This window comes from Ambystoma mexicanum, chromosome 9 (assembly GCF_040938575.1).
Source record: "Ambystoma mexicanum isolate Mex_15411 chromosome 9, UKY_AmexF1_1, whole genome shotgun sequence".
Classification (NCBI taxonomy): domain Eukaryota; kingdom Metazoa; phylum Chordata; class Amphibia; order Caudata; family Ambystomatidae; genus Ambystoma; species Ambystoma mexicanum.
In genome coordinates, this window is record NC_090931.1 from 977,456,785 (window position 1) to 977,483,764 (window position 26,980).

Consider the following 26,980-nt stretch of genomic DNA (forward strand, 5'->3'; position numbering starts at 1 on the left):
CATTACCCCCTTTCTAAATACAACATGAGAACAGTGCCATGTCACCCAACCCCTCCCCAGCTCCACCACCAAACACACCATGGCATGTCATGCAATGTGAAAGCAAACAAAGCAAAGCACAAGACCTGACACAAGTCTCACAAAGTACACTGTCCCTAATGGAAACTGCCCACACAATATGCTCCCAGTAATGTATAACTAACAGCACACATTACCAAATACTTACCACCAACACAATGCTGCAACATACCATGGAAAAATGCAAAAACATGACGGTACTAAGTTCAAGTAGTGGTAGTCTTACAACCTGAATACGCCAGCACATCGACCCCTTACAACTGTAGAGTGTTGCTGCCACGCAAATGTCTCATTGTACTGCATACAACCTGCACTGCATCTGTAAAGTAGACGGCCTTGTGAAGACATGAGGAAGGAACCTGCAGATTAGGAGGAAGACATGGATGCACAAGCACATATCAATACACCATGCAGTACAATACAACAACAATATCCACTAGGGATGTCTACACAGTATTGACTACAGACTGCCCACACAGCTCATGGGAACCCAACGTCACTGTGTAATTCACTGTCACTTGATCACACCCTTTGCAAGCCCATGGAAACGGGAAGCAGGAGGGGTGTGTGTCTCACAAACCCAAGCATCTAACCCAAACTCAGGACAAGCCTGCATGTGCCCAGCTGGAATACAGTGGATGCCCACGGGAGCCACACAAGGCAACACACTGAAAAAAAAAATCAAAAATCAAAAATGGCCATGTGAGGGTCAGGGGGGTGGGGGGATACCACCCAGGAGGTTCGAGGACAAGGTGCACACCAACACCCACCTGCGTGGATGTTGTGAGAAAAAAAAAATACCTCCTTGGGCTCATGGCCTGCACGGCTATGCCATTGTGGGAGAACTGCTGTCGCTCTGCTCATCCTCTGCTGCTGCATCAGGAGGCGGTGGTACTATGGGAGGCAGCCCACACAAAGCCCTGGTATGGTCCTCCATGGCAGCAAGCATGCAGGTCTGGAAGGTCTTATTCTGGAGGATTAAAGTCCGGAGATCCCCATGCAGTACATCACGGGTTGCCTGAATTTCTGCACGCATGGCCTTGCATGATGCCCGGATCTCCTCACGTGTTTTATGCAGCTCAGCTGAGAGCGAACATGTGAGCTGCTCCAGCTGCTGTTCTGCCCTAACATTTCGGGAAGCCTCAAGTTCAAGAAGACTCTGCCTGAGGTTATGGAGTTCTACCCTCAGGGCTTCCCTGTGGCCTTGGGACTCTATTGATATGGATTCGTGCAGAGTCTCCAGTGCCGCCTGTTGGACGCCAACATGTCTTCCCTGTGCGATTGGCAAATGGAGTCTGTTGCCTGCTGTTGTTGCTCCATCTGCCTTTCAGAGGTGATAATGAAAGTGGCCACCCTCTCCATTGCCTGAGCCATCATTTCTACTGATGCTACCTGTTGGGTTGCCATACTGTACATGGAGTTTTCCCATACAGTATTGCCTGGTGGCGCACGGCCACCGCGTCGACAGGCACCACACCTGTTTGGGGCAAGGTGATCTGCACCTTGCTGTGCTGGCACTGCCTGAGGCTGCAGGGCACCATTCCCCCTCTGATCTGCTGGCCCAGGAACAGGATCAGATGCTGTGGAGTGTGACCCTGCATCCGTAACCACCAAAGGCGGACCTACCAACAATGACATCCCCATAGAGGGTTCTACCCCTGGTCCAGGTGGGTTGGACAAAACAGAATCCCTGCCAGAAACACTTACCTGCGACTGCACATAAGTCATCATCCGACTCAGCACCTGAATAGAGGTCTGGGGAGGTGCACCCAGAGGCACCCCTGGACAGTATGGTCTGCAGAAACATTGGGTTTTCATCCACCACCACACCACGTCCCCCACTGGTGCCTGGTCGTGCCCGAGATTCCTCCTGGGTCTGCACCATCTCCTCAACCTCAACAGCACCAAGTGCGTCATCACCTGCAAAAACATGAAAGACAACAAATGGAAACAGGCATGAGCACCATAGCACACACATAGGCCGTGACAAGCCAGAGATCCAGTACATGAATTACACATGTCCCACATGACTATAACCCTGCCATGCATGCACTGTCAAAGAGTTGGAAGTGGAGTCAAAAAGGCAGACACTGGGGAGAGCAAGATGGATATGCAACACATTTGCAGCATGTTGGGTAGCACTGGCATCACACATCAGGCTGTGAGTGGCATGTCCAATACACATACATGACACATGCCACCACATAGATGTCATGTAGCATAGCCACAGTAAGTTACAAAACTACAGCAATATGTCAGTGAATGAGTACTGTCACATCCATGTCACATCGACATGATGCGAAGATTGATGCTGAATAGTGTTGCAAAATATGCATGTGCCACACACTGAAACACATCCAGTGTCCAATAACACAGTCATTGTGGTCTGATCAATGGTTGGTCACTTTAACATTACAGGAAACACCTGTCATCTTCCACATGCAAACAGGCTGTAATAAAAAATTTCTGCAGCCCAATACTCCATCGGCCTGAATGGTGTAATCATTAACATAACCAGGTAAAAGTAGTGGCCCAGTGTGGGCTGTAAACAATGACCGAAGCATATCACATATGTTGTAATAGGGCAGAATAATGTGTACTAAAAATGGGAGAGTGGAAACAATCAGCCTAAATGAACACTTACAAAATCTGACCAATGTAGTTGCAAGATGACAGTTCAAGGTAAAGTGCACTAATCTGGGCGTAATTGGCAACTGTGGGCAGAAGGGATACAGTCATACCCAAATACAAGGCACGTGAATGTATGGGAGGAAGCAAATGGGTGACCCATAACACTCAGGAGTACACACCCTTACCTGGCACTCAATCAGAACCCGTCACCCAAACAACATACACATGGATTACACACACACGCATGGGCACTCACCGGACAACGCCTCGTAATCAGGTAGTTCTCCCACACCTTGGATCTGTTCCTGTGACCAGCAACGGACTCATGTTCAGTGAGTTTGTTGTCCTCTTGTGGAGACCCACCGCCAGTCACCAGAGTAGCGGCATGATTTGAGGCCAGCTTGTTCTTTGCTCTGCGTTTCAGGTCATTCCACCGCTTGTAGCAATCATCAGCTGTGCGCCTCACAAATCCAAGGGCACTTATGCGGTCCGCGATGGTCTGCCAGTGTGCCCTACGTTGACCAGGTGTGGTGTTGCACCCTGCAGTCACCAACATTTTGTGACTATGTGCCGACATATAGGTCACAAGTGCATCAAGTTCTGGGTCATTAAAGCTAGGCTTCCATGACGTGCCGGAGTGTGTAGCTGTGTCTGGGGTCTCAGCCGGTTGTGCCAGAGCATCCTTCTTCCTCTTTTTCAAAAGGTGGAGTGGAGCCTGAGTGGCTTACGCCGCTCTGGTCAGTAGGGGCAGAAGCACCGGTGGACTGGGTAGTAGGAGTGTGCGAATGCACAATGACCATAGGCCTTGGTAAAGGCATTGGCAGAAGTGTGATGTTGGCAGGGGGAACATCAGTTTGATGGACCTGGACCGACACTGTCCTGGCTGGGAGACTCAGAGCTGGGGTGGATGGAGCTGCAACTGCCCCTGCAGCCTCCCCACCCTGCCTACTTGGGACAGCAGATGACATAGCTGCCCCAGATCCACGTGGCTTGGTGACACCAACTTGCACCGCCACACGTGGCCTAGACTTGCTGACCTGGAAGTCAGCCTGGGAGTCATCCTGTGCTAGGACAGGTGCCACAATGGGCTGGTCCAACAAGGGCTGAGCTGGGATGGTGTCAGCCACGTTTCCCTCAACCATGGGGGGGCATGCATGTCCCTGATTGGTCCTCCACACATGGGGGTCTAGGGGCACCCTGCAAATCCCGGCCACGTCCCCTACCGCGCCCACCACACCCACCTTTTGAAGGTCGGCCACCTTTGCCTCCCTTACCGCTTGGTCGCCTCCCAACCATGGCACTGATGTTGTTGTGCGTATGGGAGTAGCAGTAAACTATTGTCCTGGGCAATTGGGGGCGAAAGGGGTAGGGTACTAGATTGAATTCGTACCCTAGTGCTCTAACAAGGCTGTCTGTGACCCCTGGGGGAAGATGACGGGTCATGCAATGCTCAGGCAGCCCAACATCAAAAAATAACGTGCACGCAACCCCTCGTAGACCACATGCGTGAAAAAATGAACCCGCACTACGCTGTGGCACCCAGAAACACAAAAACAAGCGTATGCGTAATACACGCAGCCTACAATGGCCTCTGAAGGTGTACGCGACACACGGGGCAAGCACAGTTGGTAAATACGTGCGCGACTCACCATCTGCCTGGAAAAAGAACGTGAAAAAGACACGCGTGTGCGTGTTGGCAACACCCCAGTCAAAAGAAGAATTGTACGTTGTCTGAGGAGACAGGACAAAAGAAGAAGTGAACGCTGTTTGAGGAAACAGGCCCAGAAAAAATAAAGAATGCTGTCAGAGGTAACAGGGAGTACGAACTTGAAAAGCTGTGAAGTAATCGCGTGTGAACCGACATGAAGTACAGAATTCACCCACTCGCTCTCCACGAAAAGCACGTACAAGGGAATGTGGTCCTACACGTACCTTTTAAAGCGGCCCACACGTACAGCATCACTTACGCGTGTACGCGCTAAGGCCCTTTCCTCCAATTACACGAGCTGACACTCGGACGTGCAGTTTTTGGACGTGTACGATGAATATGCACCCGTGTTGATGGAAACGCCCGCGCGCGTCACGTCACTTATGCACGTAGGCCCTTTCCTCGGATTACACGCATCCACACGCAGACATGCAGTTTTTCCACACACGCTGCCAAGTCACAAGGGGAACGCACGCGCGAGTCACGTTACAGAAGCGATTATGCGCTAAGGGCCTTTGGTCCAATGAAACCACATACGTGTGCTGACGCGCTTCTGTGCGAAGGGCCTTTCCTCAAATTACACGCAACAACACACCGAATACCACGCTCCTGCCCAGAAGGCCGAATTACTGCCCCCCAGAGCCCCGAGCACGCTCCCACCTGCCATCTGCTGCTGCCTGACTGCCTGCTGCCCGCGTGCCCTGCTATTTGCTGCCTGCACGTCAGCCAGGGGTGCAGTTGCTGTGACATCCCTGCTAGAACCGAAGACTCCCGACTGGGATATCATCCCTCCACAGCCCAGCCCGAGGACCCAGTTGCCCACCCACTCCTGCCTCTGGGGTTGCCATGTCGGGCACAACACCATCTGGCACCACTGGCAACCCCCAGCCAGAGAGGCAGAGGGCCACCAGCTTCAGTGCCAGGGAAGTTGGTGTCCTGGTGGAGTAAGTCCTGGGACAGTATGATGCCCTCTTTGGAAGTTTGCACGCCGACAATGACGGATGGACCAGGATCTGGATGGACATGTGACTGCCATCAACGCGGAGGGGGTGGCAGTCTGCAACTTACACCATGTCAAGAAGCGCTGGGAGGACTTCAGGTCCAGGACCCTCAACAAGGCCCGGCGCCTCTTGAGGGCAGCGGATGCCAAGGGGCACCAGGGCCACCTGTCCGACCACCAGATGAGGGTCCTGGAACACATATGCCCAGCGCTCCACGTCCAGGTCCTTGAGAGGCAGACCCGTCAGGAGTCGAGCGGTAAGTCTACATGCATACTGATTGGACGCTGTGCGTGTGGTGGTGTGACATTAGTGTGCAGGTTGCCCATGTGTTTTCGTAGGGCCATGTAGGGATGTGTATGAACAAGGGCGTGAGGCTGCCACATGTGAGTCCTCTTAGGTGTGAGACACATCGATGGTGTATGTGTTGGTAAGCATGCCGTGCAAATGCAGGTGTGGTAGCACACATGTTTGAATTTCTGTGTATGTACGTTGGCATGGTTGTGGTGTCACACATGGATGGTGGTTCTTGCTGCATGTATCGGCACTGTGTACATGTGCATGTGTGTGTATTTGACAAGTGTGCAACTGTGATGCAACATGGATGCACGTGACACTGATATGTAGAAGGCTGAATGCCAGATGTGACATGTAAGGCGATCGCATCACTGCGACAGTTGGAGGAGATGTAGACATGCATGTAAGTGTGGTGGCGTGTGGGCGTGTCTAGTGCACTCCCTGTGTTTCATGTGATGTCAGGCTCACCTTCGGCTGTTCATGCTGTTGTATGTGTATGGATGTTGCTGCCTGGTGCAATATTGCTGTGGAAATGTGATGCCATGTTTGAAGTTTGACACTGCCATGTGCAACTGTCATGTGTGTATCAGTCCATTGTACAGTGCCCTGATGTCTATGTTTTATCTCTCCCTGTCTGCAGCGTCAACTGATGAAGAGGGCGGAGAGGTTGCGGTGGAGCACAGCGGCAGGGATCGCACCACCAGCCGGAGACGCAAGCCCCGGCTCCCCTACTAGATTGTCATCTCGTCAGGGAGTGAGGAGTCTGGTGCCGCGTCCCAGGCCGCTGCTGCTGAGGGTAGGTCCAAGAGGCAGAGGTTGGAGGTGGACTCCTCGGCAGCAGAAGGGGCAGCTGAGACCCCACAGGGTCCAACGGAGGAAGATGGCACAGAGTCATCCAGGTTGGTGGGGGGTTTGGTGGAGGAGGCGGCCGTGGAAGGGATACACACAGGGTCTGGAGGTGCCTGTGTGTAATCCTGTCCCTGATCCTGTCACTGCATCATCTGGCACCAGCAGGGACGCCTACGTCCAGACCTGTTTTCAGGGAGGTGATGAGCGCACAACAACTGGCCTTCCTCTCCCTGCAGACGTGGCTTTCCCGGACTGTGTTGAGCCTATCCTGAGTGGGATAGCATTGCGTCAACGGGGCATGCGAGGTGACCTGCAGTCTTTTCATGGAGAGACTGCACGTCGTCTCGCATGCCTCTTTGACCACGTTGGCCTACTGGGACGGGTCACCGGTGCTGGATTCCTCCGTGTGCTGGACCTTCTTGATACCCCCTCCTCACCTGAACCCCCTACGCGCCACTCATCCTCCATGCCATCTTCCCACCCATGTGTCATCTGGGTACCCTGTGGAGCTGCCCCTGACCCAGCGGCCAGGCTGGTGGAGAACACATCCCTGCCACAGTCGGGAGTCGGACGTCCAGCAGGGGTGGCCACCACGACAACTGCACCCCAGCCGGAGGAGGACGTGCAGGCAGCACGAGCCACGGCGCAGGCACAGGCACAGCAGCAGCAACATGGTGGGAGCAATGATGGCTCTGGGCCTTCAACATCAGAGGGGCAGGCATCAGCCATAGGGCAGGAGGACCCCGGATTTCAAGTGTCTTCCGTGTGGCAGCGGTTGGGCCACGCCATAGATGCGGAGCGGCAGCGGGCGGAAGAGGCACGGCTCACAATGGTCAGGGCGGAGAACTCCATGCGGAGGGCCCTGAGGCGGGCCGAGTGCCTCGAGGCAATTCGCAGGGAGTTGGAGGTGAACATGTCGTCCCTGCGAACCCTCGGCCCATGGAAGGGGACCGCCTCCAGGACATTGAGCGGGAGTTCGATTATGCCCTGGCCCGGGATATCAATAAGTGAGCCGTCGGACTAGCCCGCTGCCATTGTAAATAGTTAGATAGTGTTAGGTTTCATTTCTGTTTGTTTATTTTGGGACGATTGGACAATGCACCACGTTTTTGTATATAGTTCTTTATTAGGTAGTCTTTTTTGTATGGACCCTGGATTGGTGATTTGTATATAGTTGAACAGTGGATTTTCTTTTTTTTCTTTTCATTTCACCATGGAGCAATGAAATTCCCTTATTTTTTTCCCTTGGATTTGCTCAGTTGGACTGAGACTTGACACATTTTCATTTGGATTTCTTTGGATTCTGATTTCATATTTTTGATTATTTTCTGGACATGCTGCGTTTTATTTCTTCACATTATTGTGTGTTTCCTTTTCATTACATTCATTTTGGACTCAATACATTTTTGTTTCATACTTCGATGTGTGGTATTCCCTCATTGATTTCATGCATGTCATGATGTGGGTTTTCACATTCACTTGCACCCATTGTGTGTGTGTGACGGACATGTGTTCATTTACATACTTGCCATTTGGGTTGTATCATGTAATGGGCATTTCTATGTGGGTGGATGCAATACCTGGTTGGGTATTTGGGGTGGCATGGGGTGTGATGTGGCTGGCCATTAGGCCCATGATTGAGGATCGTCATGAGTGGGACATGAGTGGGGGCCTGCTGGCAGGTGCCCCTGACTGCTGGGGGTTGGGGTGCTGGGGGACATGAGTGGGACATGAGTGGGGGCCTGCTGGCAGGTGACCCTGACTGCTGGAGGGTGGGGGTGGTGGGGGATACGAGTGGGACATGAGTGGGGGCCTGCTGGCAGGTGACCCTGACTGCTGGAGGGTGGGGGTGGTGGGGGACATGAGTGGGACATGAGTGGGGGCCTGCTGGCAGGTGACCCTGACTGCTGGGGGGTGCTGGGGGACATGAGTGGGGGCCTGCTGGCAGGTGACCCTGACTGCTGGGGGGGTGGGGGTGCTGGGGGACATGAGTGGGACATGAGTGGGGGCCTGCTGGCAGGTGGCCCTGACTGCTGGAGGGTGGGGGTGGTGGGGGATACGAGTGGGACATGAGTGGGGGCCTGCTGGCAGGTGCCCCTGACTGCTGGGGGTGGGGGTGCTGGGGGACATGAGTGGGGGCCTGCTGGCAGGTGCCCCTGACTGCTGGGGGGTGGGGGTGCTGGGGGACATGTGTTGGTGATCAGTAGTGCAAGGTGACATGTGGCTTGGCTGGGGGGCATGCCCATGGTGGATGGGCTGCCTGCGGGACATGACCAGGGGTGCAGGGTAGTCCCCTGTGGTGTGGGCTGCCTGCAGGGGCCGTGGAGGGTGTAGAGGGAACAACTGGGAGGACCCACACTGCCAATTCACGGGTAAGACTCCCCGCGCACCCCCGAAATTCAAGTACCCCACTTGCACAGGGCCAATCGCGTGTGAAACCTCCCGCGCACCCCAGGAATACACGTATCCCACTCGCACAGGGCCAATCGCGTGTGAAACTTCCCGCGCACCCCCGAATTACACGTACCCTGCTCCGATCGCGTGTGAAGCTTCCCGCGCACCCCAGGAATACACGTACCCCACTCTCACAGGGCCTATCGCGTGTGAAACTTCCCACGTACCCCAGGAATACACGTACCCCAATCGCACAGAGCCAATCGCGTGTGGAACATCCCGCGCACCCCCGAATTACACGTACCCCACTCCGATCGTGTGTGAAACTTCCCGCACACCCCAGGAATACACGTACCCCACTCGCACAGGGCCTATCGCATGTGAAACTTCCCGCGCACCCCAGGAATACACGTACCCCACTCGCACAGGGCCAATCGCGTGTGGAACTTCCTGCGCACCCTCGATTTACACGTACTCCGATTGTGTGTGAAACCTCCCACGCACCCCAGGAATATACGTACCCCACTCGCACAGGGCCAATCGCGTGTGGAACTTCCCGCGCACCCCCGAATTACACATACCCCGCTCCGATTGCGTGTGAAACCTCCCGCGCACCCCAGGAATACACATATCCCACTCGCACAGGGCCTATCACGTGTGAAACTTCCCGCGCACCCCAGGAATACACGTACTCCACTCGCACAGGGCCTATCACGTGTGAAACCTCCCGCGCACCCCAGGAATACACGTACCCCACTCGCACAGGGCCTATCGCGTATGAGACTTCCCGCGAGCCCCAGTAATACACGTTTCCCGCTTGCCGTGTGCTGCGTGGCGGCCCTGTGTACTGGTACAGGGTTAGCGCAGCCCTTTGCGCTGGATTGGGGATTTTGATGGCTTTTCCTTGCGCGAGGGGCGTTCTTGGGGGGCGTAACTGGCGCTGATGCAGGGTCGCTGCGCCACTGTGCGCCACGGCTGGTTTTGGTACCTAAAATCCATGAATACGCTGTGCGCGGAAATGGATTTTAGCGCACGCGGCTGGCGCAGAGATTCGCACGCGCACACTGTGCGGCAGCCGCGTGCGCCACTTGTGCGCTGAATTCTATGAATTGTTGAAAATATAAGACCTAGTTGTGCATTTAACACACATTGTTACCCAATATATAGACATTATGTGTTATGCAAAGGGCTGGTCCGTTTTTGAGACCAGTTCACCACTTAAAAGGCCTCGTAAGAAATCTTTGTGGTTGTAGTAGAGTGGCTTTGCATAAAGCGCACCCCCACAGTGACTGGCCATTATAATCCCTGTTCAGACTTGATTCAGTACTGGTAGAGACTCGAAATGCCCCCACCATCCTTCAGGTCTGCAAAATACTAAACACGTGGCACTTTTATCACAACCTGCCAGAAGAATACAAATCCAACCCTCCATCCACCAATAAAATGCCAAGTCCAATGTTGGTAACCTCCTGTTGGAAAGTGACCTGCCTTTATTCAAATAGGTTTGCTCTATAAGCAATACAATATTTAAATAAACGTAATATATAGTAGCCATGCTATGTAGTGCCTGCACTGTCTATGGAAACCATAGCAGCCGTGTTGCGAAGTGCTGATTCTATCCCTTTTCGTGAATAACCTGCAGACTGAAAAGTGGAGTATATTCTTTTGAAAAGTAATATGCCCTTCTGGAAAATGGTGCATTGTCTCTAGAAATGGGTGGGACACATCAATTTAGTGCAAAATGGTGAAATGGTGATTTCAACTTGCAGACCAACCAAAAATGCGCATAGCCATTTGTCCCAGCTAACTTGATTGGTCAAAATGTGTCATTCTATGAATGACGGATACATTTGTTTGACTCAGAAAGAGATTCATCTGTTTTTGGTGTAGGCAAGAGAATGAGCATGGGAACCCTTCTGAGAAGTGTCACTACTCACTACTGCCCGATTAAAAGTATAGCCATACTAAGGATAAATACCTAACAATCCCTTGGGAGATATACAAGTCCTGCTAAACAATACCATACTGTTCTATTAAAAGTATAGTAAACTCACTGAGAAGGGCTGGCGTTACCGCAATTGAAGTATAACATGGAAGGTTAGGTCAACTCAGCTGGTATTCATGACCTGCATTTTAAGTGCATGCTTTTGCAGTAGGCACACATTACCCAAACAAGCTATCTCACCAAGATTGGATCCTGCAGGTTAAACATAGATCTCTGCAGAAGGTGCATTAAGTGCGGTATATTTCGCGCATGGCTTGCGCCCTCGGCAGGCCCATAGGACTTGCCCACTATTAGTGACATTTCATACTTGCCTAACTTGTGACCCGCTCAGTCAGGGTGCTCTTGGTTTTCAGATGTTAGGTTTGCCCTAGATGCAAAACAGGAGTTTTAAAAATAGGCTGATGCCTTTGAAAAGCGGGCAGGTTTGGGGAAGTGTTAGTTACTTGTTGGTTACGTGGGATGGAGACACCATAAAAAGGGATTGGATTAGGTCCACTAGGCCAGGATGTCGCCTATGGAAATAGAAGTATCTCTCACTGCCCACGAGCATCCAATACACTTGCACATGAAGAGAGACGAAGAAATTCCACTATTGGTATCATTCAGTCCATTGGCTCTCTGCTGAAACTGCCAAAGAATATCATAGGCAGCAATTAGAAGCATAGCAAACCTTCCATGACATGTAGGCATTGTCTTAAAAAAGAAAAGGTAGGCCAGTCCTACTGAGAAATGCTGGCACTATGTCATTTAGCATGTAATTCTTTCTGAAACATGTTGTTGCTGACTTGCTTAGCAACCCTGCTAAGAAGTAGCAAGTCTGAGCTATAAGAATTATCTTAGACCTAATAGAAAACATGGTACTCAGCCATTTACAGCTACCATAGAAATGATGGCAGATCCTTATAAAGTCTATGAAAGATCAATGTTCTGCATGCCCAGACAAGCCTTGCCAACTTTGCTTAGAGAACCAAAGTGATGTTCGCATAGAGGGCTTTTCTCTTTTAAATTCCTGGCAGGCACGCATCCTTCCTCAAAACATTAAGTCATTCAATGCTTTTGTGAAACAAGGTGAAAGTAGCGCATGATGAAATTCCCATACAGGTTTGGATGGCCTTTACAGCAATGCGGTAATGCTCAAAACGTCTCATCATCAGGCTAGTGTGTGACACTTTTGTGAGCCATTGTGGGACACTTTGATTCCTTAGTCCACAGTGCAGCTAGTCATTTGTAACAGATTAGGCCTAATGTGCTCTAAAAGGCACCATTTGCAACAACATTTCCCATTAAAGCTAAATTATGGACCATGATTTCTTTGGTGCATGGGCCTATTTTTGTCCCATTCCAACCCGAATTTCAAAACGTACAGGTTGACTACCTTTATTACTGGACAGAGAATAAAATACAATGGCAAACCAAAATGTAACCCCAGCCATTTTTACAAAACATGACCATAATTTCACACATTAGATTTCACACATTAGACTCAATGAGAACAAAAATGTTGATAAAATGTCAGAAATATTATGCTATAACAAGTGCTGTGCTGGAAATACAGAAAGCCAGCGACTGGCAAGAAGCCTTTTAAATGACACAGCAGCAGACAACAAATATCTAACAGTGTCTGGAATTACCTTCTTCACTGTCGAGGCAGGGGTTAACAAAATAGGCTCTGGATCTTATCTGCCACAACCACTGTTAAGCAATCTGAGCTTCTACCTCTTTTACACATTGAGCACATTGTGTAGCCCAGAACATTTGAAGACTGTCCTGTCTGCAGTCAATTTCTTTGATGATGTATGGGGGTGCTGCAGCACCTCCAGCACCCCTATTTCCAGCGCCACTGCAATCCAAATACAAAAGAACCTAGAAGCCTCCCAGTTACTGCATATGCAGCAATCTGGTTGCCAAAGTGATCATGGCACTCAGTGTTCTTCTGGATTTGCAAACCCAGATGTTGACCATCCTGGAAAAGAGTAGAAAAGGGCTGCTGATCTTACTTGATTTATCAGCAGCCTGTGATTTGTTAGATCCTAAACGTCCACTGGATACTCTTGTTGACACAGGAAACTGTTCAAAGAATGGTGAGTGGATGGACTCATTTCTAAATGGAAGAAAATCCTGGATTTGTTGCGGGATGCCTCCTTGGAACCATCCCAGATCTATCATGGGGTGCCAAAAGGTGCCTATTTATCTCCTTTGTTGTTGAATATTCACATTAAACCATTATGTGTACAAATGGAACAGATGTGTCTGCAGTACGAACTACCCAGATGGTATTTAGCTGACAATGGCGCTTAGTGGGGACTATATACAAGATTTGGGAAAACTAAACAGAGTATATGGCATCATCAAAGATTGGATGACAACAAATTCGCTATGCCTGAACAGCTCAAAAACTGAACTCATGATTTATCGATCCAAGCAAGCCAAGGCCAATTTGGGACAAGAATACAAAAGGTTTGAAATAGAAGGATGCCCAATCTTGGTGGCAGACAAGGACAAGAGTTTAGTCGACCATATGGCAGTAGCCGTGGGTGCTGACGTCACCATGTTAATACTGTGGTGAAAAATTAATAGTATCACTTAAAGGTATTACGGTAGATTTTCCTGTTGATCACCCAAAAGAATTGTGAAAAGTTAGACCACACAATTATGCCGAGACTTGCCTATTGCAATTGCCTGTTTGGGGAGGTTGGGGTGGGGGCAGCAAAGGGTGTTTAAAAGAAATGCAAACAATTCTAAATTACGCTGTTCGGATAGTATGCAATATCACCAAGAGAGAACAAGTGTCCAAGTCTCGGAAAGAGATTCACTGGCTTCCAGTGGCGGCAAGGGTTCGATTTAAAGTTCTTACCCTGGCCCACAAATGTACGTTCAGGGACGCCCCTGCCTATTTGAAAGAAAGGTTGGCATTCTTTAATACTCAAAGGGGAATAGAAGATCATTCCCAGTGCTAGCTGCTCAGGCGTGGAATGACCTTCCCATTGACTTACATTTGGAAGGACATCTTACCTTTAGGAAATGGTTGAAAACTCTCCTTTTTGAGTAACGTTAGTCATGAAGCAGTTGTCTGTTGTGTCTTGTCACCTCCTGTACTTGTGTTTATGGGGGAGCCCGGATGCCTATGGGCTTTGGCGCTATACACACAGATATATTGAATAAATAAAATAGACGTGACTATCAAGGCCACCTGTTAGAACTCTGGTTTGGATAGCTAGAGATCCCCACTGCCCTGCCCCCCTCTCTAGTCACCCACACCTGGTAGGTAGCTAGCGCAACATGCTGTGAGGCAAGGGGGTTTCACAGATACATGACCGGAGATATCAAAATTGTTCCTAAGATCACCAGGAATGCCAGGTGCCACTAGGCATCATCTGGCTCACGTGTCCCATGAGAGCACCGCCCACACAAGGTTTCCAGCTTTGTTTTGCATTCAGGAGTCCTGTGTCTTTGTGCAGCAGGTTCTCTTCTATGCTAGTTTTTATTTTTGAAAATACTCTATTTTCTTGTATTCATTTACGTTTTATGACTACAAAAGGAGTCACTCTTGAATCATTCAAAAAATTAAACTTGCTTTAAGGTAACACCCAGGGTGCAAATCCATGACATTGTGGAGTGCCAGATTAGCAAATGTTTGGAGGGTCATCCAATATCTTTGATTTTAGCACTGTAGATTTCTGATACGATTGTATGAATTTTTAGAATCAAATGTATAACATATCACTAAAGTTTTTTTTAATGTAATTGATAGCGAAATGTAGGTAATTTTAGAACTAACTAGCAGAAGTACATGTTCTCCGAATGGGTTCTGTAAACAGATATGATAACACTCATCAAATGTTGAAAATGAATGATCCTGCAGGTCGTTGTTCCGCCTGAGACTGGCGTGGTGCAGTTTGTTGTGGTGACTTGCGGTGCAAATATCTGAGAAACTGTGCATCTTAGGGCGTTGATATGTAGTTCTTGATGTCCATGGACCTCGAGTTTTGTTCCTTGTGTTGTTACTGGTTGAGAAACACATTTTTTTGTTTCCCTTCCCGGTGAACACGGTTTACGGCTTCATTGGCACGCACCATCTTGCGCCATCTTGCAAAAATCCTCACCTGAAACATTTTGAAACTTCTGGAATGCTACCTGCCTTCACCTTTGCCTCTCAGGTCCATTCGCCTTCCATACATTTTTTGTTTCCCTTCCCAGTGAACATGGTTTATGGAGGCCACACAACCACACATTTTAACTTCTGCTGAAATCTGAAAAGGGATGGGGTGTCCAAATGTCATGTAGCCAGTAATGTTCAGAGGGTCCTAACAGGTAAAGTATGTAAAATTTGGTGCCGCTTGGTGAAACTGTGGAATTGTATAAGGAACAACGCTTTGCCAAGCCACAAACTCACCAACAAATGTTGACTTGTGCTTCAATCCGTGGAACGGGGTGGGGTGTCCAAATGTCATGTAGCCAGTATTGTCCGAAAGGGTCATAACAAGTAACTATGCAAAATTTGGTGCAGATTGGTGAAACAGTGTAGAATTGTATAAGGAACAATATTTCGTCAAGCCACAAACCCACAGACAAATTTTGACTTTTATATATACTGCCATTATCTGCTGGCACAGACAGACTTGGATGACGGATTTGTAAACCTTATTATGTGTTTCCTTAAATAAAGTTTAGTTATTTTTAAAAATAAGAACTGTCCTCTGGACATTGTTTTTTTCCACTGGAGTGATTACGGAAGTGCTGCTTAAGATGAGGGGTCCTGGGGGGTACGCAAAGCGTTTCCCCCGGGGTTGTTTTGGGCGCTGCACAGGCCAGCAAGCTGGCTTGCGCATAGTGCGCCGCCGGGGATGTTTAAGGGGGCAGGCAACGTTCGAGAGCAGGCGACGGTTGAGGACGAGCATTTATCCATGTCGCCTGCTCCCGAGCCTTCCCTGGCGTGGGGCCTATAGGTAGCGGTCAGCTGAGGTGAGGTAGGGTTTGTAGAAGAGATTAGGCTGGTGACCGGGTAGTGTTAGCTAGGGGTCTAGTGCATTTTTTCAAAAAAGAAAAGAGGGAGGAGAATATTGTATGTAGCCGGGTGTACCGTAAATAAGGTACACCCCCTTACCATGTGTGCTGTTTCCCCGCTGCTGGGCTATTCTGTGGGTGGCGTCCAAAAGGAGCACGGTCGTGGTCTTCAGGTTTTCGCTGGGGTGGGGGCCTGGGTAGCGGCGCCGCCTCCTGCATGTCAGGAGCGCAGTTTGCAGGGGTGTTTTTACCCTGCTAGCAGGACCGGGCGGGAGGTTACCAGGGCTTGTGGGGACAGCTCGTGTCCTGGGGCTGGGTGCTGGTTGTTGGGTGCTGTGTGGCACCGGGTCTGGGGGTTCGCAGGTGTGTGGTAGGAGGGCCAATTGCGGGTAGGAGCTTTGTGAGCAGGGGTGCGGGCGGCAGGAGCTCCGGGGAGGCTGCTGTCTGTCGGATGGTAAGCTGGTGTGTCGCAGTTGCATGCAGTGACTTGCTGTGGCCGCCAGGGGGCAGTGCAGACCCCTTAAAGGGCCGCACACATGTTTTAGAGGGAGAGAGCCATGTTATTGTTTGCTGGTGATTTGACTGGCAGGGCGGGGGCCTGGGAATATAAAAAAAAATAAAAAAATGTAAAAAGTGGGAGATATAATTAAATAAGGAATAAGGATAATAAGAGCCAGTTTGTTTTGCGCAGAACCGGGAGTTTAGAAAGTTATTAGGGTCAATTTCAGGTGGTTTTCTGTTGGCAGGGGAGTGAATTTCTGGCCTTCAGATAAGAAGCTTTTCTTCCCCTCTGCAGGCAGTTCACCCGGGGAGTGAGTGGCTCGGGGCCAGTTGTTTAAATTTGGTTCAGCAGGGCGGTGCACACATTTGAAGCAGCGCTGCTGCGGCAGGATGGTGGGGCAGGTGGCAAATAAGAGGGGGTTGGTCAATGACCAGGCGCTGAGGGAGGCCCTGGCGATTATCAGCAGGGCAACAAAGGCCCAGCTTGAGGGGGCAGTGGGTGAAGTTACGGGGAAGAAGGAGGACGGTGGGGGAGGCCACAGCGGAGAGCTGCGGCAGATGGGGCTCTTGCTGCAGTGCTGGTTTGCAGCCCTGCGGCCGGGAAAGGGGAGGTTTGGGATAATGGGGTGAGGAGAAGTAGGAGGGAGATCCCCAGGAGAGCAGCCAAGGGTGCAGGAGGGATGGGTGAGGGTCAGGGAGGGGCGTGGGTGACAAAGACCCGGTGGAGGTCACAGGTGATAGAAGATTGCGTAAGCGTGCAGGGCAGATGGGGGGATGGGGGTGCAGGGGAACAGAGAGGGGCAACAGTGCATAGGGGAAAGGGAGGAAAATACCTGCAGAAGAGTGCAGGAGGGAGGAGGAGAGAGCAGTCCCCTTCGAGTGGTGATGAAAGGGAGAGGTGTGCAATGGCCTCCCGGCAAGGAGGATTTCGGGTTGAGGGCACAATACGGCCCCATCTGTTCCGGAGGGAGTGACGGGAGAGGGTTTAAGAACAGCCCCTCCGCAAGGCTCACGAGGACAGACTAGAGGGCACAGCACAGCCCCTGCCACGGAGGACCAAATGGTAGAGGAGAGGACCCCTCGCCCGAGACAAGAGGACCAGGAAGGGGTTTCTACAGCCCCACCCGAGGTAGTGCAGGCCCCGGAGGAGGGGGCGGGGGAAGGTACCAAGAAGGATAAAAGGTTGCCATATATGGGAAATACGAAGCCATTGGGCACACATTTGATGGGGCAACAAAGGACAAAATATGGGCAGGAGAATTTGTGGACGTTTTTAAGCTCCTGCATAGGGAAGTAAGGGCTAAGGAGGAGGAGAAGGAGTTGGCCTTGCGGCCAAATGTGCCAGTGACGATTGAAAATTGGATGTCGGCTTTCATTATTTACGCGAGTGTTTACTGTGAAAAATTCCCAGAGAGGTGCGTAGCACTGTGGAAATATATGGATGTAATACGGAAAGCATTCACAAGTTTTGGGGGTTTCGCGTGGGTACGTTATGAGGAATTCAGGGTGAGGTTGGCAGAGGACAGCCAGGTGGTGTGGGGTGAGATCGGCATGGATCTCTGGCTGCAGTGGATGGTGCAGACGAGGCCAGCTCCAACGTTACACACAGTGAGTGGTCTGCCCGTGCCTTACTGGCCCTTTCTTGGTCGCCCCGGCCCAGATGGGGCGGGGGGAGGAGGCGGAGGTCAGCCCTCAGCAGCATGTTGGGCCTTCAACAAGCAAGGCTGCACAAGGACAGTATGTAGGTTCAGACACAAGTGCAGCAGGTGTGCAGGGCGGCAACCGATCATGCAGTGTTTCCAGCAGGGGGACGGGGAGAGGGCGAGGAGCAGGTCGAGGTGTTGTGGGGAAAGGCTTCTACTCCAGGTAAGGTGGAGGTTCTGGAGAAGTGGCTTAGTGTTTACCTGGATAGGGATGGGGCGAAGATTTTGGGAGAGGGTTTTCGTGACGGTTTCAGGTTGGGTTAGCAGGGTCCAAGGGTGCGGTGGTGGGCAGAAAATCTGAAGTTGGCCAGGGAAAATGTTGAAGTGGTAAGGGAAAAGCTGCACAAGGAGATGGCAGCGGGGAGAGTGTTAGGGTAATTTACGCATTTGCTGGGGGATTTGGTAGTGTCCCCATAGAATCTCGTGCCCAAGAAGGTGCCGGGAGAATTTAGGTTAATACACCATTTATCGCGGCCAGAAAGCATGTCGGTAAACGATTTTATTGCCCTGGAGGAGTGTGGGGTCTTGTATGCCAGTGTGAATCAGGCGGTGGTATTGGTGAGGAAGGCGGGGTGCGGAGCCTTCATGGCCAAGTGCGACATTAAGGCGGCGTTCAGGTTGCTGTCGGTGCACCCAGAGGATTTTCGGCTGCTGGGAATGCAATTTGAGGACCGCATTTACATAGACAAGCGTTTCAGTTCATCTTTGCAGTGGGTTTTTTCATATAGCTCGGGTTCGGAAGGTGTATTACATTACTTAGATGATTTTCTGTTCATTAGTGGGGCGGGCAAAGAAGGGAGTGCAGGGAGATGCTAGGGATGTTTCAGGCTCTGATGCAGGAGTTGGGGGTGCCATTGGCAGAGGACAAAATGCAGAGCCTGGCAGTGGCGTTGACCTTTTTAGGGTTCGAATTGGACTCGATGGACATGACCTCAAGCTTGCCGCACAACAAGGTGAGCAGGCTGGTAGGTTTGCTGAAAAAGGCGGTAGGTGGCCTGAAGATGACATTAGTGGAGATGCAGAAGCTAGTAGAGCATTTGAATTTTGCATGCAGGGTAGTGGCCCCAGGGAGTACTTTTTGTAGGAACATGACGTGGGTAAGGGTATCAGGGGCGGTTTGGGAAGACTGTAGGATTTGGCTGCGTTTTCTGGAGAGTTTTTTTAAAAACATTTTTTAAAGCTGTTTTTATGGTTTTAAAAAATATATATATATATAAACATTACATTATCAACAAGAATGAGATCCCCCCCACCCTCCCTCCCCACCAGGTAATCTCCGTCTGTAAATGTCTTCTCCGGGAAGTCTCTCTTTGCACATTCAGCTGAAAAGGTCCAAAATCCTTATTTTATGTGGGCACCATTGCTCTTTATAGTCTGTTTGGAGGTACTCTAGGACCAAACTCCAGTCTTTTCTAAATGTTTCATGTTCTCCTTGGATGTTATACATTATTAGTTCCATGGCTAGGTATGACCACACTCTTCTTGTCCAGTCCACTGCGAGTGGTGGGCTTTTTTGCTTCCATTTGTGGGCTATTTCCAGCCACGCCCCTAGCAATAGGCCCATATAGTTCCTTTTCTGCGTGGTATTCAGCCGTTTGTCCCTGGGGTCCCATATGCCCCCAGCCACACTTCATCTCGAATATGCACAGCCCCAGGGAAACATTTTTGCGTTTGGGTTTTTACCTCCTCCCAGTATGAGTTTAGGGCCGGGCAACCCCACCATATATGTCTCCAATCTCCCTTCCCACCGCATTCCCTCCAGCACCTATCTGGAGAGTTACTGTACATTGTGTGTAGTCTCTCTGGGGTATAGCGCCATTGCACAATCATTTTCATCCACATTTCTCTAGTTTGGATGGCCTTCGTCAGTTTAGGTATTATGCCCCATATGTATTCCCATGTTCCCCTATGGAGTGAGCACTTTAGAGTTTTCTCCCACCTTTTTATGTATTGCCACTTGACTGGTGGTTCTTGTGCGTTTAAGTGTTTGTAGGTGTTGGAGAAGTTTGTGTGTTCCTGTGTGTGTCATTATGTAGCTTTCAAAAGGGGTCAGTTCCCAAGTCGCTGCGTTTTTTCTGCTGGGTGTTCATATTTGTATTGGTCTTTAGGGGTCAGGTTCAGCTGTGTCATGCAGTCCACGAAAGGTTTTATCTGCTGGTCTTGATACATGTCCCCTACCATCTTACATCCTGCCTCTTCCCATTTTCGGTACACCCCCTTTTCCATTCCTGGTGGGAATTCAGGGTTTCTGAATAATTGCATGAAGGGGGCATGGTCTGTTAGAGTTCCTTTCTGTGTGGCCACATCCCACACACTCAGGACTGCCCTCATTAGCTCGCTAATGTGCACATTGGGGTGTCTATGTTGTTTGTTGATCCATAGCAAGTGTTGGGTGGGTGTTGTCGCCACCGCCTGCTCCTGAGATTCCCAGATTTTGTCCCCGTTTTCCGGTATCCACTCCTTCAGCACCCAAAGCTGTGCAGCTTTGTAATATTTCTTAAAATGTGGGAGGGTGCACCCCCCATCCTTTCTGTGTGCCGTCATGACAACATGTGAAACTCTAGGGGTTTTATTCTGCCATATATATCCCGTGATCATCTTCCTGAGTGACTTAAAGAATGCAGGGGGAATCCTTATCGGGAGGGCTTGGAATAGGTACATTATTTTTGGGAGTATGGTCATTTTCACCGCCGTTATTCTGCCCCACCAATATGTTAATGGGTTCCAATTCAGTAGTTTTTTTTTTACTTTGTCTAGAAGTTGGGGGTAGTTATGGGCGTACAGTTCATCTACTCTCCCCGTGAGTGTGATACCCAGGTATTTAATCCCAGTGTCCGCTATTTTCAATTGGAGATCCGTTGCAACTGCGTGGATCTCTTTCCTGTTCCCTGCCAGTATCAGGATTTCAGATTTCTGCCTAATTATTTTTAGCCCTGAAATTTTGCCGAATGATTCGATCTCTCGCATAAGGTACGGGAGAGATCTTTCCGGGTCGCCTAGTGCCACTAGCATGTCATCAGCGTATGTAACTGCTTTGTGTGCCAGTCCCGCCATCTCTATGCCCTTGATTTCCGGGAGTTCTCTGGTTCTTGCCAATAAGGGTACTAGGTAGATTGCATATAGAAGGGGAGAGAGCGGGCATCCTTGTTTGGTCCCTCTTTCTAGTTGCCCTGGTTCCGATAATCTTCGATTCAACGCTATCCTTATGGTCGGGGATTATAGTTGGCTCGAATCATGACTATGAACCATTTGCCCATGCCCATTTTCCTTAGTGTCAGAAAGAGGAGTGACCATTCTACCCGGTCAAACGCTTTCTCAGCGTCCAGGGCTACCATGGCAGCGGGAGACTGTGTGATCCCAATTTTTTCCACTGAGTGCAGTACTCTTCGTATATTATCATGTGTTTGCCTATTTGGGACGAACCCAGATTGATCTTGGTGGATCATTCTAGGAAAGAGTTGTGCCAGTCTTGTTGCGAATATCTTGGTATACAGTTTCGCATCCAGGTTGATTAGCGCTATTGGGCAGTACGAACTAGGGAGTTGCTCCTCCTTTCCCTTTTTGTGGAACATCAACACTTTTGCCTCATTCATGGTTTGGGTTATATTCCCTTATTCCTTAAAGGTATTAAACAATGCTGTGAGGAGAGGGGCAAGTATATCTTTATATGTTTCATAGAATAGTGCAGTATAACCGTCCGGGCCTGGAGCTTTATTGCTCCATTCGGGGGGTCCTGATTGACCTTTTCAATCGAGATATCCCTGTTTGGGAAATGTTTTTTTTCCTCCGTTATTACTGGGAGCTGTACCCCTTCTAAATATGCCTCCTGCTGTTCCTTCCTTGGAAGATCCGAGGAGTACAGCTTTTAATAGAATCGTTTGAATAGGTCTCCTACATCTGAGGTTAAGGTCTTCAGCTGTCCTGTATCATCTTTTAGGGCCTTTAATGTCTGTGCCTGCTGTTTACCTTTCAATTGTCTTGCTAGTAATTTGTCGGCCTTATTCGCTTTCACATAGTACCAATGTTTTGTGTATAGGAGGGCCCTCTCTGCCTTTTTGGTGCGGAGTGATTCCAGTTGTCCTTGGGCGTGTCTAAGTGTGCGTAGAAGTTTTCTTGTTGGCGTTTGTATAATCTCGGCTTGAATCGCGCCTATATTAGCTTCGAGTTCCTTTTCCCATTGGCGATTCAATTTCTCCCTCTGTGCTTTGAGTGCTATGAGGTGTCCCCTTGTTACCGCCTTCAGGGCATCCCATAGTGTTCCCTTGTTTGTGTCAGGGAGATCGTTGTTAACTAGGTAGTCTGTGATGTGCTTTCTGAGAGCCTGCCCCATGACCTGGTCTCTAAAGATTTCCTCTGGGAGGCGCCAACCCCATAGCCGTGGGTGGTTTTGAGTCCAGTTAAGAGATGCCCACATAGGGGCGTAATCCGAGAGTGTTATAGGGCCTATTTCTGTGTATTTTATTTTCCCTAGGAGCCCCACCGAGATCCAAAGGTAATCTATTCTTGAGGCCGGATGGTGTACGTGTGAGAAGTAGGTGTAGTTTTTCTGTTTGCCATTCATGTTGCGCCAGGCATCAGCCAGCGCTATGTCTGTCATTTTCTGGTTTAGTGCTTTTGACGGGGCTCCCTGATCGCGTTGTTTGGGTCCCGATCTGTCCAGGGACGGATTCCATGCCATGTTTAGGTCCCCTCCCAGCACCATTTCCCCTGTAGCTTGGTGGTCTAGTTTGTCTAGCATATACCTTAGGAAGCTGTCCTGGCCCGTGTTTGGAGCATATACCGAGGCCAATGTCAGGGGTTTTCCTTCTATCATTATGGTCGCCATCAGTAATTTCCCCCGTTTGTCTCCCCATGTGCTCTTTACTTGTGAATGCAGAGAATCTCATATTGCTATTAGTACCCCTGCCTTGTTCTCCTGTGCGTTCGCCTGTAGTATTAGGTTGAAACGTTTGAAGCGGATTCTATGTTTGTCTTGAGCTTTTATGTGGGTTTCCTGGAGAATTACTGTATCATATGTGCCCTGCCTGAGGAATTGTTCCACTTTTTCCGTTTGACTGGAAGTTCAGACCCCTGGCATTGTATGTCAGAATTTTTATCTCCATTTTATCTTCTTGGTTTGGAATCTTTCCTGAATTTCCTTTTTCCCCCTTACCAGCATGGATTTCTTCCCGGTCTTCCCCTGTCCCCAACTTCCCCTCCCACCAATTGTGTCACTGAACCCCCAACTGGCGCACCCCCCCCCCCATGAACTGCCCTGAGGAGGGCACGATCCCTAGGGTCGCTCAGGCGTGGCGCCTTGTGCGTCATGCCCTCTGATGCTCTCAGGGATAACTTTAAAGGGAGTCCTAAACCCTTCCCCATGACTTCAGTGGCGTCCGGGTTGTCCCCCCTGTCCCCTCCCGGCACCTGTTTCAGTAGATCTCTCGGTCTTGATTCTGCTTCGGCGGTGTCGCTGTGTCTTTGCTTTGCCATTGTCCGTCCCCGCGTGCATACTGGGAGCGCCACTCGCTATTTCTTTTTACTGGGGCGTCGCACCCTCCTATTGATCGTCTTCCATTCCCACGGGTTCCTTCTAGCCGGTTGGTCCGTGCCATTGGCCTGTGGGACCTCATCCTCCCATTCCTGGATGTTCAGCACTCTCAAGCCCTCTTCCCTTGTTGTTAATCTTCTTTGTGCCCTTTCCCACGTAAACAGGAGTCCAAATGGGAAAGTCCATTTATACCTAATTTGCCGTGATGTCAGTTCCCTCATCACCTGGGCCATCTCTCTTCTTTTTTGGGGCGTTGACTGTGCTAGATCTTGAAACAGGTAGATGTCTTCCCCATTCATTCTTATGTGGTCCATTGACCTAGCCTTTCTGAGGATCTGTTCCTTTTGGGAGTACATAGTGAGGGCCGCCAAAACACATCTCTTGGGCGGGCGCCTTGGGTTGCTGTTCTCTTCGGCCAACTCTGTGGATTCTGTCTATTGGGACTTCTTCTTCATCTGTCAGATCCAGAATGTCCCTGAAAACCTGCTGCACCACCGTTTTAAGGTCTTTGTCCTCCACTGTCTCTACCATGTTTTTTATTCTTATATTGGATCTTCGTGATCTGTTTCCTAAATCTTCGCATTGAAGCTCCAGATTGTGCGTTAGGCGGACCAGATGTTCCTGCGTTTCAGTGCCTTGTTGCGTCTCCTCTTTCATGTTTTGCACCACTTTCTCCAGGGTATCTGTTCTTTCTCCGAGCCCTGCCACTTCCATCTTCAATTCTTGCACCACAGCTTTAAGGTCACTTTTCATAGACTCCAGGTGTGTATTCATTGTGTCCATAAATTGCCCCTAGAATTCCCCGAATCACGCCTTCATATCTTCTTTCATGGCCATCTCCTCTTGGGGGGGGTCCGTTTCTGACCCATTTTTTTTTTTTTACCCTTTTGTGTTTTGGCTCTCTTTGGGAGCCCTTTGTCCACCCCCCAGAGGTGGACCAGATTCTGATCCTGTTTGGGTTGTGGGGTTTGAGGCAGTGTTTGCTTCCCTCTGGATTTTGACATTGGGGCCGCTCTTTGTTGCTTTCTGATGTGCTGCTTCCTACTGGATCCTTGTGTGTTTAGAGCAACCACGCCATACCTGGTCCTTCTGTGCCTATGTGTTCTCGCTGCTCTGGGGATGGTGCTGTTGAAGGCCAGTGGGTGTTTCCGTCTTGTCCCTTGGGGTTCCCCCTTTAATTTCTCCTCCTTGGAATGGCCAATAAGGCCCTCTCCTCACTGGCTTTGTGACCTTGCCCGCCAGGGGGTTCTCTCGTGGGGGGGCTCTCTTAGCTGTACCTTTGGTGTGCCCCTGATCTCCGGGCAGTGTCGTCCTCCTGAACCTCAGTGGGAGTTCTGTGCTTCCTGCCTCGTGGCTCTGCCTGTCTGTTCTCCTTCTCCAGATGCAAGGGGGTAGGGGGCCTTTCGTATTGTTGTAGGCCTGGTGTGTCCATGTCCTGGCCATCCCTCATATCCTCCTCGCCCCCGTTTTTTTTCATGTGCTTCACAGGGGCTGCGTTAGCCCAAATCCTGGGGACACCCCCCTCGATTGGGGCACCGATGTCGCCAATTCTTTTGGAGGGCCCTCCCTGCTTCGTAGTCTTGGGTCACTTCACCCGTGCTCTGGGGGGGGCGGGGCCGCATCTGTCTTTGATCTCCCCCTTGCTGGTTTCTGATTCTGGGGCTCACCTTAAATCCATATCGCGTGTGCGCCGGTGGTTCTCCAGTGAGGCGTCTTCCACTCTGCAGGGCCTCCTGCTGGGATCTCCTCGTATTCTCTGGCATTCTGGACCCACTGGGGGGCCGCTGAGTGTCCTTTATGGCTTCCGTTTCTCTCCGGGTGGGCCCGCGCAGCGTCTTTCTCCTGATGGGACCCGTGTCGTGTTTCCCCAGGTCCTATCGGTCCTCTCTGGCTCCTGCCCGCCTGTCTCTTCAAAGTTCCTGGGAGGAGCAACTGCTACGGTGTTGTGTGTCCCCAGGGATAGGTTCTTCCCTGCGGCCGCTGTCCTCCGGTGCCTCTTCCGTGGGGGGTGTTCCCTTGGCGGGGTCCTCTGCACTTGTCCTCAATGTCTGCCGGGCTGGTGTCTGGTTCTGGGGCTCACCTTGAAACCGTACCGCGAGTGCACCGGCGGTTCTCCAGCGAGGCGTCTCCCTCTCAGCGGGGCTTCCTGCTGGGATCTCCTCATCTTCTTTGGCATCCTGGATCCACTGGTGGGCCACTGAGTGTCCTTGGGGCTTCTGTTCCTCTCCGGGTCAGCCCACGCCTCGTCTTCTCCATATTGGGCCTGCGTCGTGTTTCCCCAGATCCTTTCGGTCCTCTCAGGGTCCTGCCTGCCTGCCTCTTCGGAGTACCGGGGAGGAGCGCGATGCTCCGATGTCGCATGTCTTCAGGGAGAGCTAGTCCTCTGTGGTTGCGGTCCACAGCTGCCGCCTCCGTGGGGGAGTTCCCTTCACAGGATCCTCTGCTGTTCCAGGCCGCCCTCTCTCCGTCTGGGCCTGAGGCGCTTCGCTTCGGTCCCAGGTTTCTCCACTGCCAGAGCGCAGCTGGGCACACCGCCCATTTTGCCTGCAGATCCCGATGGCCCTGTCGCTACCTCTGCAGTGTGAGAAATCTGCTTGTTTAAGGTGCTTCTGTTGCTGCTCGGGAGTGGAGACGGAGCCCTGCTCACGCATGTCTTCCCTCCGCGGCCGCCATCTTGAAGTCCTGGAGAGTTTTAACAGGGTGTCTATGTGGCTCCACGGGGATCCTGTGTCATGGGAAGTGCATATATTTTCAGATGTGGCAGGTGCAGGGGGGATTTGGAGTTTTTTGGGGGGGGCAAATGGTGTGCTGAAAAGTGGCCATCGCGAAGGGAGAAGCATAGCATTTCTGGAATTTTTTCCTTTGGTGGTTGCAATGGAATTGTGGGGAAAGGAATTGAAGAACAGGAAAGTGAACTTTAATATTGACAATGAATGCGTGTTTCATGTAGTGAACAGACAGTCGGCAAGGGACTAGAGGGTGGCAAGGTTAATGAGGGAGTTTTTGTTGTGCTGCATGGAATTGAATGTGGTGTTTATGGAAACACATGTGCCGGGGAAGGATAATGGCATCGCTGATGCATTATCTCGTTTTCAATGGCAGAGATTCAGTGGACTGGCACCAGGAGCAGAGCAGAGGGGACAGCGGATCCCAGAAGAGCTGTGGAAGATAGGAAGTTGAGAGCGCTGTCTTTAGTGGGGGGTTCGCTGGCCCCGTTGTCTAGGGCGGCATACAGGAGGGCATGGGCAGAATTCATAAAAGGGGGAGCGCGTAGCTGGAAGG